The sequence below is a fragment of the Lygodium microphyllum genome, chromosome 17 (assembly GCF_053477565.2).
Source record: "Lygodium microphyllum isolate KBCC chromosome 17, Lygodium_microphyllum_v1.1.10, whole genome shotgun sequence".
Taxonomy (NCBI): domain Eukaryota; kingdom Viridiplantae; phylum Streptophyta; class Polypodiopsida; order Schizaeales; family Lygodiaceae; genus Lygodium; species Lygodium microphyllum.
The window spans coordinates 80,818,578-80,826,835 of NC_141151.1; positions in this window are offsets into that span (position 1 = coordinate 80,818,578).

The window sequence follows — 8,258 nt, forward strand, 5'->3', positions numbered from 1 at the left end:
TTGGATAGGGTCAGGCAGACAGTCGGAGGTAACTGATACTGCCTCTCCCTCCAGGCTTTTAACCTGAAGCATTAGTTGTTTTTCTTGAATTAGTTCCTTGAGCAAAGAAGTACAAACAGTGCTCCTAAGTGTACAATCATGAGCATTCCAATGGTCTTTTGTACGGCCAACTGCTAAGGTGTGATTCCTTCTCCCCGAATACTTCCAACATTCGATCCTGGATCATTCGCAACGCGGCAAGATCCCAAGGGTTTCGTAAGCTAAGTTGCTTGTTTACCCTTTTTCCTTGGGTTAGGGCTTATACCCTGTTGACCCAAATTGTCTCTACCTTAGGTTTCCTTAATTTATAGTCAATAAATCCTGGGCAACCTCGTCGCCCTAACTTGGTTGGTCAATTGCTTTCTTGGCAATTCATTACTACCCTCGTTTGACAAATCATTCTTCAAGGAAGAGTGTTGAAGCAGGACGACTACTCAATTCCTAGGAAATTTAACTTGCAAATAGAACTTGCCAAACTTGGACTAAGGTGTAGGGGTTCTATTTTGTGATTTAGACGCAAGAGCATATGACGTAGCAGCTTGTAGCATGAGATAGGTGTCAGTATCTGACTTGTGGGATTATATCTTTCTTTGTACGGTCTTTCTTGATCAAGAACACCTTTGATCAAGATAAGGGCTTGGGAGTCCTCTTGACCCAATCCAAACCCTAACCCTACTAGGCCTTTGGCCCTAGGGTCCCTAAAATTCCTTGCGGAAGTCTAGCATTTGGTCAACTGATCCTTAGGGTGAGAACCCTAGATCATTCTTACATGGGCGATTTGATAACCCTAAATTTTCGAGAATGTGGATAAGACCTTTGGATCGGAAATATTAGATTGGCATCCTAAGTGCGATACTAGGCAGAATTTTAACCTAGCTTAACCCTACCTAGCACATTGAGGTGATCGTCATATGCTAACTAATCGTACCTTTATGAGTTTCATGTAAGCTACTTAATTATACGCAAATTACTTAGTTTATCTAACCAATCCACGAATTAAAGATGACCTTTCCTTTAAAGATGCAAATACTTTCTTCTAAACTTACAAGTACCTCCCCTAAAAGATGCAAGTACCTACAAGATGTATGAGATGAATCATTTCATGTGAATATGCAATTTCAAGACCATAGTCCTTATGCCCTTATGCAACTATGGGATCTATAGTGATCTTACTTTTCCTTGCCCTATGCGATATTGATTGACATTCAAAGTTATTCTTATAATCCCTACGTGATGCATCGAATTCAAGCTTTAGTATTTCAATGAAGATGCATCCTTTCCTAAATTTAAACTTTGATAAAAGAACTCCATGCATGGATGCGTCATTTTTTCATGATCGAATGCCAATGAATGCTTCATTGATTTAATCCTTCTTTTATTGCTTAACTCAATCTAATTTGTAACTATTCATTGCATGCGAATTGGATAATATATGTTTTTGTCAAAGATTATTAATCTTTTCTCTCCATAGCAACTAATTAGACATCATATAATGACCATCCACGATTACCTTATACATGAGACACAACGAGGAATTTATTACATAAGTGCGTTATGTGTTATATGCCCTTAACCTTTGCAAGATGCAACAAGGACGCCTTCGCACAATTTCATCTTTTAACTTATGCATCATACGTTCGAAAATGCAACTACCCTTGACCACGGAGGTGCAAGCAAATACAAGTACACGACATGCAACTAAAATTTGTAGATCGAATGAGTATATAAATTTCCCTATCCATTTAAACTTCCCTACAAGAATTAAAACATGCTTTATGCATCCTTTCCATTCGGGGTTCATTTTTGGAACCTGGGCATTCAATATCGGGGCATTGTACACTCTCGTACTTTGGGTGGAAGCTCCCGCGTGCGCTCCTCTTGACTTTTGGTTGGGAGCCATTGATGAAGTAAACTTCGACTCAGCAAACTCTAACTTGGCTCTCTTATGCATTATGAAGTCACTACTGCCCGAGATTTCCTTCCCTGCGCAGGAATCGGGCCTTGCAAGTCACGGTTTAAAAAACCCGAGAGGGCACGGGTGAACCAGGCCTAGGGAAGCTTCAAATAGAAGCTTCCAAGCTGCTGGAAGAGACAGGGAGATAATGTGGAGAGGATGATTGGAGAGGATGATGAAGATGATGTTGATGACAATGATGATGATGATGATGATGACGATCATGGTGAAGACAGCAACAGTAGCCTGGTGGCACGGGCAGTGGGGCGGCAGTAGTAGGACGTCGACGGGCAGCTCCACAATGATGCCCCTCCCAAGCTTGGGAGGGTGGTTTATATGGGTTGAAGGGGGGGAGGGGGGGTAGCCACACAAGTGGCAGGTTGCATGCCTCCTCCCATGCCCCTCCACCACTCAAGATCCACACATACTCCCTCTCCCCACCATGCAACAGCTGAAGGGGAGGGAGTTTAAAAAAATTTGTGATTATTATCCCTTCTTTTTTTTTGAGTGAAGGGGTGTTCCTACGGTGGCTTGCGGTTTCGAGCCACGAATTCATATGCACCATGCGGGAATGGTATTGTTAATGCACGAGACTGGAGCACTTAGCCCAAGGTTTTTCTATTGCAGGAGATTACTTTGAATCGCTTTTGCGGGAGATCTAGGTCCTTTAATATTTGGTTGCGGAAATATTACATTCTCTCCCCCTTAGAGGAATCGAGATGTCCTCATCTCGAGAAGATCTAACGGTATTGTTGGTTGAGAGTACTTTCATCCATCCAAGTGGCATCCTCTTCAGGGTAATCTTTCCACTAGATGAGGTATTCTCTCAGGGTCTTGGATCTCAAATGCCTCTCCCTAATATCTAAGATCCTGTCAAGCCGTAGCTCAAGGACTCCTTCCCTCGGCATTACAACTTGTTGATCATCAAGCATGTGACTAGGGTTAGGCACATACTTTTTCAATAGACTGATATGGAATACATTATGAACTTTTTAGGTTTTCAGGGAGTTGCAGTCTATAAGCATTAGGCCCTAGGCACTTGAGAATCTTGTAGGGTCCACAATACCTTGGACTTAGCTTTTTGCATTCACCCAAGGATAGGCAAATCTTCTTTGGACGTACGCGAATGAAGACCATATCACTTTCAACGAAAGATTTGTCTTGCCATTTCAGGTTCGCATAAGCCTTCTGTTTGTCCTTGGTGGCTTGGATGTCCTGTCTTATTGATTTGATTTGGTCATCCATGTCTTCCAGCATCTGCTTTGAAGCTTCAACCCTCAAGGTTGGATCCGAAAAGCTCAAAGGAGTACAACAGTTGTGCCCATACAATGCTTGAAAAGGGGTCATCTAAATGCTTTATTGGTAAGAAGCATTGTAGGAAAACTCAACTAGTGGCAAATATTGAATCCACCTTTTGGGTTCACGACAGTAGTGTGCCCTAAGCATATCTTCAATGACTTGGTTGACTCATTCTGTTTGACGATCAGTTTGGGGATGATAAGCTATACTGAAACAGAGTTGAGTCCCAATGGCCTCGAAGATAGCCCTCCAGAAGTGTGAGGTGAAGAGAGAGTCACGATCACTAATGATTCTTCTGGGTAACCCATGCAGTTTGAATATTTCTTGATGAATAACCTTGCGATGTCTAGTTTGTCTTAACAGGGATAAGATGTGCAACCTTGGTGAGCATATCTACCACGACCATAATGGAGTTGTAACCTCCCTGAACTTGAGGCAGGCCAACAACAAAGTCCATACTAATGAATTTCTATTTCATTTGGGGAATGTCAAGTGGTTGCAATTTCCGTGCCATTTTGACATGTTCGGCCTTAATGCGTTGACAAGACAAACATTCCGTGACATATTTGAGAATGTCACCTTTGAGCCTATCCCAATAATATCTATTCCTGACCGCATTAAGGGTCTTGGCATAGCCAGGATGTCTTGAGAAAGGGGAGTCATTGTTGAGATATCGAGCTCCACTCGTGATATGCCAGGGTGACCGTTGTGCATTTATGTCACTGACTTGTTAGCTGCAGATGCGGTTGGTACACCGCCCATGAATAATAGCTAGATGATAGCTATCCCTATCTACTCTAGTTCATGGCTCAGTTAGTATGCTACCTTAGTTAGTTGAGCTTGGTTTGAGACCCATATATAGGGTTCTTCTATTTCTCTGTACGAGTGTTCTTTTTGGCTTACACAACTAAGAAGAGAAAAATTATTTTCAGCCTCCACCTGTGTGTGTATTCCCCCATTGTGCAAGTAAGAAAGCTACAAGTGAGACTCCTTCCTTCTCTCCCACAATCTTGACATGGTATCAGAGCCTGGTTCATGGTAAGGAGCTCAAGAAAGCAAACCAAGTTCGCGGCATTCTGGTAAGAGGACCAATGTTGCTTTCATTTTTCGAGTTTGGGAGCAAGTCTCTGCAGCAGGTAGCACAGCCGAAAAGTGCAAGAATGCATTGTCTCAGATTGAGACGCCCTTCGCGGTGTAGCAAGAGGGCAGTATATACTGCGGATGAGGGGCTTTAGCTCTCGGTTGCCCTGTTTTTTTTTATTCGAGGCCATTTCATGGCCTGTTTTGGAGGCGAAAGTTTTCCGCACGCACTCAGAAAAAGGCCCTGTTTTTTGCTGTGTGACCACTATTCTACAGGTCGATGAAAAGTTACCGCAGAAATTGCATCGTATGCTTGTACGCAGAGACATTGGGAGTTACAGAATCATCCTTGTTGCATGTTGATGCAAAATCGTCACTAGGAAGTGACTGTGTGGTCAAATACCACTTTCATCAGTTTTGCAGATTTGCCCTTGTGAGGCTGAAGCTGTGTTTTCTTGCAGTGTTCTGTAATGGCGTCTGATTCTCTTTCACAGATTGTCACTGAAAAGCTTGACAAGAACAACTTCCAAGCATGGAAGTTTAGAATGATGAATTTCCTTATGGGAAAAGGATATTAGGAATTTGTTGCAGGAAATTAAGAAGAACCAGTTCTTCCTGATGTTCCCAATCAACAGCAAATGCAGGCATTTAAAGGATGGCATGAGAGAGCCAGAAAAGTTATGTACTGGCTGTCTATCAGTAATTCAGACTCTATGATTGTGCATATTCAGGATGCAAGTACGCCAAAGGAGGCATGGGATACTTTGTCAAAAATGTATAGCACAAATACGCAAGCCAAGAAAATGCAGCTCAAGCAAGAGTTGCACAATGTGCAAACAAAAAGTATGAGCATCAATGACTACCACATGAAGGTGAAGAAGATTGTAGATGCACTTGCTTCCATTGGGTCGCCAGTGGAAGATGATGATTTAGTTTCTGTGACCTTGAATGGTCTAGGAAAGGATTATGCACAGTTCCGAACATCGATTTCCGTCTGTGAAAGATATTCTGATTTTGAGGAGTTGATTGCTCTTCTAATTTTTGAGGAGCAGAGAAATGGTGGTGCATCTTCTTCAAGAGGAACTTCAAAAGAAGTTGTCTTCTACTCAAATACTGGAAGAGGTAGAGGCAGAGGTAGAGGAGGCCGATCTGGAGGCCGTGGTAGAAATCAGAATATGCAGCAAACTCAAGAAAACCAGTCCTATGGAGGAGAACATGGTAACTCTAGAGGCAGGGGGAGGCAAAGAGGCCAAAATGCAAACAGCAATGTTGAATGCTACTACTATGGTAAAATGGGTCATATGGCTAAAGATTGCTATAAAAAGCAGAATGACATCATGAATGGAAAATTGCAACAAGGGAATTATGCATCTTCTAGTAGACAGGGTGATGACAAAAATGAGCATTTGTTTATGGTGCAGCACATGACCAATTCTGTGACAAGTGCAGAAGAAAGCAACGATGTGTTGTATGTTGACTCAGGTGCATCAAACCACATGACAGGTCATGCAGAATGGATGCAGGATGCAAGGAAAATGGAAAAACCAGGATTTGTGGAGACTGGTGATGATACTGCACATCCTATTGTGCAGATTGAAAAATTTCCTTTGTCTATGCAGGATGGGAAAAAGAAATACCTGTCGGATATATTTCATGTCCCGAATATCACCAAGAACCTGGTTTTTGTTGGTCAAATGGTTGAGCAGGGCTTGCAGGTCAGATTTAATCCTCATGGATGCTTTGTTGAGGATATGAAAAATAAAGGTCGCTTGATAGCAAAAGGAAAGAAGAAGGGCAGAATGTTTATGTTGGATGCAGACATGCCTGAATTAAGTGCAGCAATGTTTGCACATGGGACCGGTGTAGTTGCAGATATTGATATCTGGCATAAACGCATTGGTCATGTTAATGTACAGTGACTTAAATCAATGCAAGCCCAAAATATTGTTGCAGGATTGCCTAAATTCAAGGTTGCAGAAATGCATAAGGTATGTGAAGCCTGTCAATTTGGAAAACAGGCAAGGAAACCATTTCCTAGACATGTTCAAGAGAGTAAGAAGCCATTGGAATTAATCCACTCTGATGTGTGGACTACTAAAGCTGCATCTATTGGAGGCTGTCATTATTTTGTCACTTTTATTGATGACTATAGCAGAAAAGTTTGGGTGTATTTTATGAAAAAGAAAAGTGAAGTTTTTGGGCATTTCAAAACTCTTAAAGCTATGGTTAAAAAAGAAACAGGCCTGCAAATAAAATGCCTAAGGTCAGATGGAGGGGGAGAGTACCTCTCAAATGAGTTTGCAAGGTTCTTGCAAGAGCATGGCATAAAGCAGCAATATTCATGTAGTCATACCCCACAGCAAAATAGAATTGCAGAAAGAAAAAACAGGCATATTGGAGAGGTATCTCGTGGCATGCTCAATGAAAAAGACCTGCCAAATTTTTACTGGGCAGAGGCAGTTGCTACAGTAGTCTACATAATGAACAGGACTCCCACTACAGCAATACATGGCATGACTCCAGAGGAGAGGTATATTGGTAGGAAACCAAATATTTCTCATTTGAAAATTTTTGGTTGCATTGCCTATGTTCATGTGCCAAATGAGTTGAGATCCAAGTTGGATCCAAAAGCTGAGAAGTGCATCATTATTGGTTACTCTCTAGTGTGGCAGAAAGGGTATAGATGCTATAACCCTTCTACTCGTAAGTTTACAGTGAGCAGAGATGTTTTTTATGAGATGAGTAGCTGGTATAAACCAGTAAATGTGATTGATAATGTAGATGCACAAAATGGTAATGCTGCACAGAATTCACAGCAGCAGTCACAAGATATTAGTGGACCTGGAGTGTCCTCTAGTAGTGGTTCACATTCTTCGCCATGGACAGGCAGATTGAGATCAGGAGAATCTCCTCAAAGCAATGTAGATAGTGGTATGCAAGTATCACGAAAAGGAAAAGAAAAGGTAGATCAGCCCATGTTTGATGTGAATGCAGGTCACTCTTATGTGGATGGTGAATCCAGTGGCTCAAAACAGAGCATTGATGATGAGTTGGGTATTCCTTCTGTAGTTACACCTGGAGTAAGGAAGACCAGGGATATTTTGAGAGCATCTGGAAGTGAGCCTACTTTGCGCAAGTCTACCAGAGCTAGGTAGCCTGTGGATAGGCTGAAATATGATGGATTTACAACCATTCACTATGCCTATATAGTCAATGTGATACAGGAACCAAAACCCACTTCTTTTGAGCAAGCCATGGGAAAAGAAAAATGGAAGAAAGCCATGGATGAAGAAATGGATGCCTTGGAAGCAAATGCTACATGGGAATTGGTACCTTTGCCTAAAGATAAGAGTGCAATTGGTTGTAAGTGGGTTTATAAGGTGAAGCACAATGCAGATGGTTCTGTGAACAGATACAAGGCAAGATTAGTAGTCAAGGGGTATGCACAAACATATGGCATTGATTATGAAGAAACATTCATTCCTGTTGCAAGGATGGCAATCGTAAGAGCAGTCATTGCCATAGCTGCATCAAAGGGATGGTCTTTACATCAGATGGATGTAAAGAATGCCTTCTTGCATGGTGATTTGCAAGAAGAAGTCTATATGGAGCAGCCACCAGGTTATGTGCATGTTGTTCATCCTGAGTTTGTTTGCAGGTTGAAGAAAGCCTTCTATGGCATGAAGCAAGCACCTAGAGCATGGTCTGACAAGATAGGACAGTATCTTGTCAATATTGGCTTTCAGATTTCCAAGGCAGATTTCTCACTTTATGTGAGAAAAACAGAGAAAGGTATTATGCTGCTTGTCATTTATGTTGATGATTTGATTATCCGAGGTGATAGTGATGAAGATATCATTCATGTGAAAATGCTATTGAAGCAGAA